Source organism: Pteropus medius, unplaced genomic scaffold (assembly GCF_902729225.1).
Source record: "Pteropus medius unplaced genomic scaffold, Ma_sr-lr_union100, whole genome shotgun sequence".
Lineage (NCBI taxonomy): Eukaryota > Metazoa > Chordata > Mammalia > Chiroptera > Pteropodidae > Pteropus > Pteropus medius.
The window spans coordinates 592011-605132 of NW_024349799.1; the positions used below are offsets into that span (position 1 = coordinate 592011).

The 13122-nt window shown below is 35.6% G+C and overlaps 1 pseudogene; it reads right to left on the bottom strand.

Moving 5' to 3' along the window:
- Positions 1-12234: 12234 nt before the first annotated feature.
- LOC120621358 (uncharacterized) lies at positions 12235-12317 on the bottom strand (annotated as a pseudogene).
- Between the last annotated feature and the right edge of the window lie 805 nt (positions 12318-13122).

Sequence of the window (13122 nt, forward strand, 5' to 3'; positions counted from 1 at the left end):
GTAACAATTTGTATCTGTCAGCAACCCTTGACAACTCCCAGCCTTACCAATGTTACTCGTTGTAGTCTCCATAGCAACCCCCATCATTTGTAAAGGTTTGAGTTCAAACTGACCAAATAGCTTGTGTAAAATTCTGGTATATAAGCAATATTTCAACTGAGCCCACTGTCCAGATCTTCAGAGCACTAGCTCGTCTGGGACCGCGCGTAATAAATTTGAATTCTCCTTCTCTCCCAGTTACTGCTTGGTTTTTCGTTGGATTGGGTTTTGGAGCTTTTGGGATATTTTTCCGCAACACGTTCAGTTTGTTTATTATCAGTGTATAGAAATGAAACCAACCTTTCTGCGTTGACTTTGTATTCTGCTACTTTGCTGAATTCATTTATTCTAACAGTTTTTGCGTGGAGTTTTTTAGGTTTCCTATGTATAAGATCATATTATCTGGGAACAGAGATAATTCTACTTTTTCTATTTACCTACCTACCTACTTTATTTACCTACCTACCTGTTCTGGCTAGAGTTTCTAGTATTATGTTGAATAGAAATGATGACAGCAGTCATCATTGCCTTGTTCCTTAGAGGAAAATCTTTCAGGCTTTCATCATCGAGAATAATATGCTCTGGATTTTTCATATGTGGCTTTTATTATATTGAGTTTCCTTCTATTCCTAGTTGTTAAATGATTTTTATTATGAAAGGGTGTTGAATTTGTCAAATGCTTTTTCTGTATCAATTGAAATGATCATAAAAGGTTTTTTCCTTCACTCTGTTCATGGTGTATTATATTGATTGATTTTCATCTGTTGAACCCTTCTTGCATTCCAAGAACAGATGCCACTTGGTCATAATGTATAATCCTTTTAATAGGCTGCTGAATTAAATTTGTTAGTATTTTGTTGATTTTTGCATTAATGTTCATAAGAAATATTGGTCTGTAGTTTTCTCGTGGTGTCTTTTGTCTGGCCTTGGTATCAGAGTCATGCTAGTCTCATAGAATGAGTTTGGAAGTATTCCTACCTCTCCAATTTTCTGAAAGTTTGAGAAGGATTGTTGGTATTGGTTCTTTTTGAAATATTTGGTAGAATTCACCACTGAGCCATTAGGGCTTTTATTTGTTGGGAGGTTTTTGATTACTGATTCAATCTCCTTACTAGTTATGGGTCTATTCAGATTTTCTATTTTTTATGATTTAGACTTGGTTTTGTGTTTCTGGGAATTTGTACATTTCATCTAGTTTATCTAATTTTTTGGCATACAATTGTACTCTCATAATCCTTTTTTTTTTCTCTTAGTAGTGTCCCCACTTTCATTTATTTTAGTAATTTGCGTTTTCTCTAACTTTTCCTAGGCAATCTAGCATAAGGTTCGTCTTTTCAAAGAACTGGCTTTTGGTTTCATTGATTTTCTTTATTGGTTTTCTATCCTCTATTACATTTATCTCTGCTCTAATCTTTATTATTTCCCTCCTTCTGCTAGCTTTGATTTTGTTTCTTCTTTTTCTAGTTTTTTAAGTTGTCAAGTTAGGTTGCTGATTTGAGATCTTTATTATTTTTTAATTTAAGTGTTTATAATTTTAAGTTTCCCTCTAACCACTGCTTTTGCTGTGTCCCATAAATTTTTGTATGTTATATTTCTGCTTTCATTAGTTTTTAAGTATTTTTTTAATGTCTCTTGTGATTTCTTCTTTGATTCATTGGTTACTTAAGAGTGTGTTGTTTAATTTCCACAACTGATTAATTTTCCAGTTTTCCTTCTGTTATTTCTAACTTTATCTTGTAGTTGGAGATGTTTTTTTTTATAATATCTATCTTTTAAGATCTATTGAGACTTAATTTGTGGCATAACGTATGGTTTATTCCTGGAGAATGTCCCATGTATGCTTGAGAAGAATGTGTATTGTTTTTGCTTGGTAGAGTTGTTCTGTATATGTCAGTTAGATCTATTCAGTTTACTGTGTTGTTCAAGTCCTCACCTCAACTTTGTTTGTTCTATCCATTATTGAGAGTGGGGTATTGAAGTCTCCAACTATCACTGTGGAACTATCTATTTTCTCCTTAAATTTCTGTCAGTTTTTGCTTCATATAGTTTGCTGGTCTGTGTTATAGGTACATAACTGTTTATAATTGTTTTATCCTCTTTATTAAACCATTTAATAATATCCAATGTCCTTCTTTGACACTTGCAAACTTTTTTTGATTCAAAGCTTATTTTTTTTCTGATATTTGTATAGCCACCTCTGCTATCTTTTGGTTACTATTTGCATGGAATGTATTTTTCCATGCTTTCACTTTCAACCTATTTGTGTCTTTGGATCTAAAGTGAGTCTCTTGTAGACAGCATATAGATGGATCATTATTAAAAATCCATTCCGTCAATCTATGTCTTTTGATTAGAGAATTTAATCTATTTACATTTAAAGGAATAACTCCTAAAAAGGGACTTCTGTCATTTTTGCTATTTGTTTTGTTTATGCCTTGTAGCTTTTTCGGTCCTTCATTTCCTGCATTGCTGTCTTCTGTGTTTGAGATGATTTTTTTTTTTTTGTAGCATCGCTCTCCAATCTTTCTGGCACCAGAGAATCTAATGCCTGATGATCTGCGGTGGAGCTGAGCTGGTGATGCTAGGCTAGGCTAGCACTGGGGAGCTACTGCAAATACAGGTGAAGCTTCACTCATTTGCCTGCTGCTCACCTCCTGCTGTGCAGCCCAGTTCCTAACAAGCCATGGATCAGTACTGGTTCGTGGACCGGGGATTGGGGACCCCTGTAGCAAAGCATCTTAATTCCCTTCTGATTCATTTTGTGTATATTCTAGAACTATTTTCTCTATGGTTACCATGGGGGTTACATTTAACATAATAAAATTATAACATTTTAATTTAAATTTATAGCAGCGTAACTTCAATAACATATAAAAACTCCGCTCCTGTTTAGCTTCATCCCCATTCTTTTCAGTTATCGATGTCACAAAATCACATTATGTGTCCTAAACCATAAACTAATGTTATTTATAATGCATTAGTCACTTAAATTGTGTAGGAAGCAAAATGTGGAGTTATAAATCAAAGTTATAATAATACAAGCTGTTAGACTAATAATTGTATTATTCTCTTAAATCATGTAGAAAACCAAAACTAGAGTTACAAACCATTTTTACAGTAATGCTAGCTTTTTATAATTGCTCACATATTTACACTTACTGAGATTTTTATTTCTTCATATGGCTTTAAGTTACAGTCTAGCGTCCTTTCATTCTGACTTGCATGACTCCCTTTAGCATTTTCTGCAGGGCACTTCTTTAGCTTAGGTTTATCTGGGAACGTCTTAATGTCTCTCTCACTTTTGAAGAAAAGTTTTGCCAGATATAGTATCCTAGTTGACATTTTTTCTTTCAGCACTTTGAATATCGGTACACTGCCTTCTGGCCTTCAAGGTTTCTGATGAGAAGTCTGCTGGTAAACTTACTGAGGATCCCTTGAATGCAATGCATTGCTTCTCTATTGCTCCATTCAGGATTCTCTCTTTGTCTTTCAACGGTCTGATCACAATGTGTCTTGGTGTGGGTCTCTTTGAGTTCTTCCTCCCTAGAATTTGTTGAGCTTCTTGAATGTTTATATTCACGTCTTTCATTAAGCTTGGGACATTTTTCAGCCATTATTTCTTCAAATAATCTCTTCTCTTTTCATTCTTTCTGAGACTTCCACAATTCGTATGGTGGTTTGCTTACTTATATCATAGTTCCCTTAGGCTCTGTTAATGTTTCTTTAATATTTTTCTTTTTATTCCTCATACTTGATAATTTCCATTGTCTAATCTTTAAGTCTGTTGATTCCTTTTTCTTCAGTCTGCTCTAACATGCCTTTGAGAATTTCTTTTCTGTTATTGTAGTTTTTAGTTCTAGAATTTGTTTTTTCTTTAGATTTTCTATCTCCTTATTGATATTTTGACTTTATTTTCTTGACATTCTCCCTGTCTTTTAGTTCTCTGAGCATCTTTAAGACAGTTTTTAAAAAGTCTTAGTAAAGTATGTCCACTCTTTTTCACTCTTGGTTTTTCACTCTTGATGTTTTTTTTTTTTTTTTTTAGTTTGGGCCAAACATTCCTGTTTCTTTGTATGTTTTGTGATTTGTTGTTGTTGAAAACATGGTCATTTAATCTAATGGTAAGCTCTGGAAATCAGATTTTCTCACTTCCCTAAAGTTTGCTGGCTTTTGGTTTTGTTTTATTTTGGTTTTTAAAAAATTGTTGTAGGCTGTCTCTTCCAAAGATGAGCTTGAGGTGTACACTCAAGATTTTCTCAGGTCTTTTTTGAACCTGTGCCTTTCCCTGGACATGTGTGGTAACTTTCTAATGTCTCCCTGTATATAGCTGCTTTTGAATGTCCTGGCTCCCAAAATGGAGAAAAGAGAAAATTGAAGGGGGTTAGGAAAAGGGGGCCAACCCTTTAAATCTCATAGAAGTGGCTTCAGTCTGAAGGAGAGACGTTTGCAACAGTGGAGGGGAGCGGTACAGTGATGGCTGCCCATCTCTGTTTCTGCACCTCAGTGATCAGACACAGCAATCCGTGATCAAGGCACAGATCCCCGATATTTGGAAAACAGGGTTATTATTGTTCACCCTGACTCCCACAATATGTGTACAAGCTGCACCAGAAATGCACGCAGAGCTACCTGCCAAGGGCCTGGAAGTGATGGGGGATGAATGGCTGCAGCTGAGCTGAGAGTTGAAAATGGACCGAAATTAACCCCAATTTGCCATCCAGTCATTACCCCGGAAGCCACAAACCTTCAATAGACTCCAGGGTTCCAAAATAGTTACATCAGACAGATTCTGCCAGTGCAATTGTTGTTTAGGTGGGAAGACAGATTCCTGGTGCTTCTTATCTACTATCTTTGCAGAATTCTCTCTGATTTTTTAAATTGTAATTTTCTATACCAGAGTATATGTATTTCTAAGCCACACTCGGTTGTTAAGAACAAGGCAGGAATGTAAACATGTAAATAAAGTTTAGAATGGATAGGAATTGAAAAGAACGGCCATCTGAAGTGATAATGAAAGGTTATTTCAGTGCCAGCATTACGGCTTGTGGTAGGCAGAATGTCATGTTTAATTCTCAGATCCTGTGAAAATATGAGGTTATGTGGTAAAGGAGAATTAAGGTTGCAGATGAAATTAAGGTTGCTAGTCAGATGGCCTTGAGATGAGGAGAGTACCCTGGATTATCCAGGTGGGCCTAATGTTGTTAGAAGGGTCTCTATAAATGGAAGAAAGAGACTCAGATGGCAGTGTGGAAGGGATTTAGCCTGATGTTGCTGGATTTGGAGATGGAGGGCTGAGGCCACAAGCCAAGAGGCCACAGGCAGCCTCCAGAAGCTGGAAAAAGGTGAGGAAATGTGTTCTCTTCAGCCTCCAGAAGGAACACAGCCCTGCAACATCTTGATTTTAGCCCAGTGAGACTCACTTCGGACTTCTGATTTCCAGAAATTTTAGATAACCGATTTGTATTGTTGAAGCCACTAAATTTGTGGTAATTTGTTATGACAGCAATAGGAAAATTAGCACATGGATTGAGAGGAAGGGAAGCTGAAGGTGAGGAGGCAAGTACAAATTAAGGTACTGTTATGTAGGGGCAAAAGCAGTGGACATGAATTAGAAGACCAGTTGAGGTTTCCGGTTCTGCCAATTACTTCTACTTGTGTGACTCAGATCAAGTTACTTAACCTTTCTGTGTCTCAATATCTTCATCTATAAAAAGCAATAATAGTAACACCTCACATGGCTGTTGTTAGGATGGAATGAGGCAATCTATGTGGGCCCTTAGTACAGTTCCTTTGGTTTAAGCCCTAATATATGTGAGCTGCTGAGGCTGCTAGCACCACTTCTCCCTCAGCTTTAACATAAGTTTCCCTCGCATCCAGTGATTAAGTGTTTATTTATAAAATTATCTGTATACTATACACATATTGAGCCAAAATTCACTTTCCATATGAAGTAATACAGATTAAAATTATGTTCGAATTTTGTATATAACGAAGTTGTATATAATTTAAGAGAACATTCAATTAATTAAACCCACCGTGCTCTAATCACATTTCAGGCTAGGTGGCTCCTGCACAGCAGATGGCAGGCCTTGCCTTACAGAGAGTAAAAACAGACCATTTCAACGGAAGCAGTTACTCTTTAAACCTTGATTGGCAACTGTGGATCCAGGTTAGTAAAATTAAATTTGCTTCTTATTAATCACGATTATCAGGTACCAATGTAGGGTGTCACTCCGTTATTATTAAGTTATTGGACTGATTCATAATATGTAGATCTAAATAATGTTAAATATGGCTCTAATGTTTGCACTTGTGGATCTTCTCAATGTAAATGTTTTACTTGCTATCCCTTTTAAAAGTCGTTTTGTATTAAATGTGCAATTCATATAATTATACATAATTTCAACTTTTTATTTTAAGATAATTTTGTACTCACAAGAGTTGTGAAAATGGTAAAAAGAGTTTCTATGTACCCTTCACTCAGCTTCCTCCAGCAAATTGACACTGGAACAATGCTAACAATAACTAACTATGGATTTTATTCAGATTTCACAGTTCTTACATGTATTGGTTTATTCTTTGGTTTTTTTGCCATTCAGTTCTATGAATTTTTATCAAATATATAGATTTGTGTAACCACTGCTCCTTGCCCCTCTTCCTGTCACCAACCTCTGGCAGTGACTGATCTTTCTTCTTTACTATAATTTTGTTATTTAAATTTTACAATATGTAAACTTTTGAGACTGGCTTTTTCATGCAGTGTAATGTTTTTGAGACCCATCCAGGTCAATGTATGTGTTAATAGTGTGTTCCTTTTTATTAATGAGTAGTATTCTTTATATGGCGTTACCACAGTCTGTCCATTCACCTATTGATGGATATTTGGGTTGTTTTCAGTCTTTGGCTCTTACAAATAAACTGCTAGAAACATTCATTTACAGGTTTTTATGTATATAAGCTTCATTTCTCTAAAGTAAATACCCAGTTTTATAGGTTTAAGGCTTGAATAAGATTGTTAATGTTACAATACTTTGTAAATGACGGTGCTCAATTTAAATGTAAGGTATATTACTGAGAGTTAAACAATGGCAAAAAGCTAGAAAAAGCATGGGAAAAAAAGTGGTAAGAGTTGGTAACAGATGGGATGTGAAGAGGGGACTGATTTTGCATTTTTCCTTTGGAAAAAATAAAAAGTTTGTTAAGTAACAAAGGGGGTGAGATTCTGGGGTAGCGGTTTATATAGTGGAAATGTGGGGTTGAATTAAAAAGGGTGAAATATCTTGGTACATTGGTAGGACGCCAGCCTCTGGAGGATGTTCACAGTTAGTGGAGAGAATATTAATAGGAAGAAAGATAAACAGAGACTGAAAGAAAGGCAGATTTATTTATTCACATATCCAACAAATATTTACTGGGCCCCTGTGTTTGCCATTTGTTATTCCGGGCTCTAGACACACAAGTGATGTTCACTACTAGACAAGGTTCCTGCATTTATGAAGCTTATATGCTAGAAAGAGTGAAAGGCAATAAAAAAGTTAATTATAAGATAATGTCAGGTAGTGATAAATAATATGAACAAATATAAATCAGGGAAAAAAATTAGAGAGAGACTGGAGATGGTATTTTAGAATGTATATCCTTCAAGGTGGTGATAGCTTTTGAAGTTTCTGGGGGAGCTAAAGTTACAGGAAGATAAAAAGCCAAGAAATTCCAAGAAAATAGAGGATTTGAGGGTAATGTGCAGTTCATTGGGAAAGAGCCTTCCAATACTTTCAGCTGACCCCAGACAACTCCCCATTACAACCCAATGCCTGGAATGGTGCTTAGCACTTAGTAATAAAAGTTAATTGACTGAATGGTTATAGGAAGTGCTGAGCTACCCAAAGTTTCTGGCTCTCTCTGACTTCCACCTGAAAGTGCTAGTCCTGCGGAGTAAAGCTTAGATCACAGTATTCACACATATCGCAGAGCAACAAGTTATGGAGTCCACTCACCTGCCATTTTAAGTACTTAAAAATTTTAACAAATATGGTTCTTTGGCAATATTATTGCATGATTAGTACATTCTGTTAGGCCTAGCCTAGATTTTAATTTACTTTGTATTAAGTTCAATTCCAAAAATATTTTTGTTAATTTAACTGTGCGCTGCACTAGCCTCTAAGGGCACAACGAGGAGTCTGACATAGTCACTGCCTTAACTTAATCAAGCTGATGTGCTCTCTCTGTATTATAAATATGGCAAACCAAGTCTATCTCATCTTAGTTCATCACCGATATTTTTCAGGGTTGGAGGAAATGCAAAATTCTTAGATTAAAAGTAAAAATCTAAATCATGTCGGTACCGGTCCAAAGTCCCTGTACTCTGACGCTTTGAAAGGCCAAAACACAAAGCCCTAACTGAGAAGACAGAGCCTAGTGATTCTTTAACTCCATCTTTAAAAAGTAGAATTTAGGCTTCTTTTAAGCAAGGAGAAGAGGGAAGGGCTGTTTTTGTAAAACTGAAGTGGCAAGGAGAATTTCTGTAATGATTAGCATATCTATGTACAAGATAAAGTGGAGGCTGTTAGCCTGAAGGCTGTGGAGACACCTTGGGCTCGAACAAGATGGAGTCCGAGAGACCGGGCATTTCACTCTGTTACAATGTCTAAGCTGACAACACATAATATACCTACGAGGCCTTATAGAGTTGGGTAAATGACCCTACAGTGAAGGAAGCAATGCTTCAGAGGGCAGAAATGAGCTGCATGTTGGTTGGCGGTAGGAAATAGTGGGAAGCAATCATTATCTACACTATTACACATTACAAAGCCTGGAAGAGTTTTCTTGACAAGGGCGTGGCATTGCGGGGCCTTCGCATTTACTGGTAATCAAAATGTGCTTGCTAGGGTGGTCCAGCACCTTCTTTCTTCTGTGTGCACCAGCACTCTTCCATGGACTCACCAATTCTCCTTTTACTTTGTTTTGCTTTGCCTCGCTCAGTTCAGAGCCTTGCAATATAATGCCTACAGGTTCAGTTTTGTCATCTCTGTAGAAATCGAATGAGCACAGAGGTTATTTGGTTTTAATTATCATTCATTAAAACAATCAATGTAGAGGATTTAGTCATTCAGATGGTTAATGGGGGGACATTTAGGTAATTACAACTGTTGAATGTTCTCTCCTGCTAATTGTTTTTATTGAACAAGATTTATATGTAAGTCTTGAAAAGAAGTGGTTGCAGCTTTGAGTATCACCGACTGACATTTCGGAAAGAAGTGGTGGACTGAGATCTGAGTCCAAAGCCAGGCCCCACTTACTACTCTGTTTCACTGTCTTCATATTCCAAAGGGTAGATGTAAAGTAAATAATCCCTTGAAGCTCAAGGAAAAGATCTGTCAGATTCTGTACATATTTGGATACTTGTGTCTCAAGTAGTCCCCTAAATTAGCACTATTTAATAATTAACCCATGTACTTAATATCATGTTTTCTTTGATAAATGGCCCTAGCTTATACTTGTGGGTCTCCCTTTCTTAAATATTTGTTCAAAATTATTATTTCAACAAACCAATAATGTTCCAGGTTCTGTAGATGACCTTAGAGATTACAACAGTGAGAGAAACAAAAAATTTTAACTTGTTTCTGATAGCGCCTATGCTTTTGCTTATTGGAAAAGATTCTTCCATGACTCTAGTGTTTGTGTTATTTTGACTATTACCTGTCCTTTGTCTTGTCAATGAAAGAACGTCCTGCCTAAGAAAAAGTCTTTATAAGAGTATATTTGAGCCAAACTGTGGACAATTGCCGGGAAGCAAAATATCAACAGATTGAGAAAATGCTCTGGAGAATGGCAGTTTTACAGCCTATTTAATACATTAGAATCAAAGGAGGAGAAGTAAGGAGGGTTATGTGAAATCCATTGGTGGTCGATTAGGGAGACCGGAAAGAGCAAAGCAGGGAAATCTCTAGGATTAGATAAAAAGTAAAACAGAGACAAGTACTTGCTTCCCATTGGTGGGTACAGGACAGTTAACATTTATAGCACACAAAGATGATACGTGGGCAACGAGATAACAATGTGGTCTCCTGCTTTGGTGCCTGTGGTTGTGCCTTTGAAAGGTCTGGAAAAGAAAATTACTCTGACATTTCAAAGGTATGTTATCTTAGATGCACAAAGACAATAGACAATTTCAAAGTTAAATGTTGACCTTTGTCAAGGAAGCTGTAGAACTAGGACGTGACTATCTAGCATGACCTGCTTTTAGTTAGGGATTTTACATTCAGACCTCCCAGTGTGGTTACTTTGATCCCTATTTTTTAAGTTCCACGGGCCTTCCCTGTGTTAGGTTTAAGATGTAGCCCCTTTTATGCCCACAATCTATATTTATCAAACATAAAATGATAACAACACTCCCCGCCAAAAATACTTAAAAGTACTAAATGATAATAGCTGAGATTGGAAGAATAAATTAAGTATGAAATATGAGTGAGATCATGATAGAAAATAACTCAGAGACTATGATGAAAGAATTGAAAAGACTGATTATTTTTTCTTAATTTTTTATTTTTTATTTTTCAATTACAGTTGACATTCAGTATTACTTTATATCAGTTTCAGGTTTACAGCATAGTGGTTAGACATTTATATAACTTACAAAGTGATTCCCCCCTGTCCCTTTAAGTCTAGTACCCACCTGGCACCGTACATAGTTATTACATATATATTCCCTATGCTATACTTTACATCCCCATGACTATTTTATTACTACCAATTTGCATTTAAAATCTTTATCTTTTTCAGCCCCCTATCCCTTTCCCATCTGGCAACCATCAGTTTGTTCTCTAAGTCTCTTTCTGTTTTGTTTGTTAATTTTTATTATTTAGATTCCATATATAAGTGAAATCATATGATATTTGTCTTTCTCTGTTCGACTTATTTCTTTTAGCATAGTACCCTCAAGGTCCAACTATATTGTTGCAAATGGTAAGATTTAATTCTTTCTGTGACTGAGTAATATTTCATTGTATATATGTACCACCTCTTCTTTATTCAGTCATCTATTGCTGAGCACTTAGGTTGCTTCCATATCTTGTAAATAACGCTGCAATGAATATAGGGGTGCATATATCTTTTCAAATTAATATTTTGGATTTCTTCAGATAAATACCCAGAAGTGGAATTGCTGGGCCATAAGGTAGTTCCATTTTTAATTTTTTGAGGAAGGTCCATACTTTTTTCCATAGTGGCCGCACCAATTTACAATCCTACCAACAGTGCAGGAGACTTCCCTTTTCTCCACATCCTCACCAACACTTGTTCTTTGATTTATTAATAATGGCCATTCTGATAAGTATGAGGTGGTATCTCCTGGTTTTAATTTGCATTTCTCTGATGATTAGTAACATCGATCAGCTTTTCATATGTCTATTGGTTATCTGTATTTCCTCTTTGGAGAAATGTTTTTTGAGGTCCTCTGCTCATTTTTTCATTGGATTTTTTTTTTTTTTTGGCATTAAGTTGTATGAGTTCTTTTTAAATTTTGGATATTAACCCCTCATCAGATGTATCATTAGTGAATGTCTTCTCCTATTTGGTAGATTTTTTCATTTTGTTGATGGTTTCTTTTCCTATGCAAAACTTTTTAGTTTGATGTAGTCTCATTTATTTATTTTTTCTTTTGTTTCCCTTACCTGAGGAGATTTATATCTAAAAAAAAAAAATTACTAAGAGCAATGTCAGAGAGGTTTACTGCCTATGTTTTTTTTCTAGGAGTTTTACAGTTTCAACTCTTTAATCCATTTGGAGTTTATTTTTGTATATGGTGTAAGAAGGTGGTCTAGTTTTATTTTGATTTTTTTTTTGCCTGTATCTATCCAGTTTTCCCAATTCTATTTATTGAAGATACTGTCTTTACTCCATTGTATGTTCTTGCCTCCTTTGTCATAGATTAATTGGCTGTATAGGAATGGGTTTATTTCTGGGCTCTCTGTTCTGTTCCATTGATCTATGTGTCTGTTTTTATGCCAGTACCATGCTGTTGTGATTACTATAGCCCTGTAGCATAGTTTGATAAGAGGTAGTATGATGCCTCCAACTTTGTTCTTTCTCAACACTGCTGTTGTTGTTCAAGGTCTTTTGTGGTTCCATATACACTTTAGGATTATTTGTTTTAGTTCTATGAAAAATGCCATTGGTATTTTTTTTTTTTTACAAAAGTTTATTCTTAAATGGTGCTCTACACATTTAGAGAAACTTCTCTAGTAACAAACTATAGAACTGATCCTTGAAAGTATAGTCTTTCAAGTATAGTCAATATACAAGTATTTTGATAAGGATTGCATTGAATCTGTAGATTACTTTGGTTAGTATGGACATTTTAATGATGTTAATTCTTCCTATCCATGAGCACGGTATATTCTTCTATTTATTTGTATCTTCTTCAATTTCTTCTTTCAATGAAAATTCTGATTATTTTAAAGTCTCCTTTTTATTCTAGAGTGCTTCCTTGATCATTAACACCATATCTTTGTATCCCTGTATCAGCAAGTCTTTTCAATTCTACGACCTAAATATTTTTTGGAAACAGCTCACCTCTCCTTTCTCTCCTGTGAGAGACTTCCTGGAGTGCCCCCCTCTGCCTCCCCCAAAGTAAACTGGTTGATTTAGGTGGTCCAGTAAATCCTTGAACTTGTCTCTATCACACCATATTATAAATATTCGCCATTGATAGCCTTTATTAATCTGTAAATTCTTTAAGAGGAGACATCATGTCTTGTCTATATTTGTGTTCTCATCACCAGCAGAGTGTCTGGCACAAGATAAGTACTTAATAAATGTTTGCTGAATTTAAAAATAAATTTAGTAAACCAAAGAATAGTTTCCTTAAAGCTCACAAGGGGGCAGCAAGGAGTAACATTCTTTTCTGTTGTCTTTTCTAGTTCTAAAGATGTATGCAAAACTACTCATCTTTAGAACTAGAAACATTAGGTTAGTTGAATCAACTGTTCTTCGAAGGCTCAAACATTTCTTTAGAGAAGAATTTCATTTCACACATTGGAACTCTGATAGCTGCCTCACTTCCAGGTTTTTAAAATGTCATGGAAG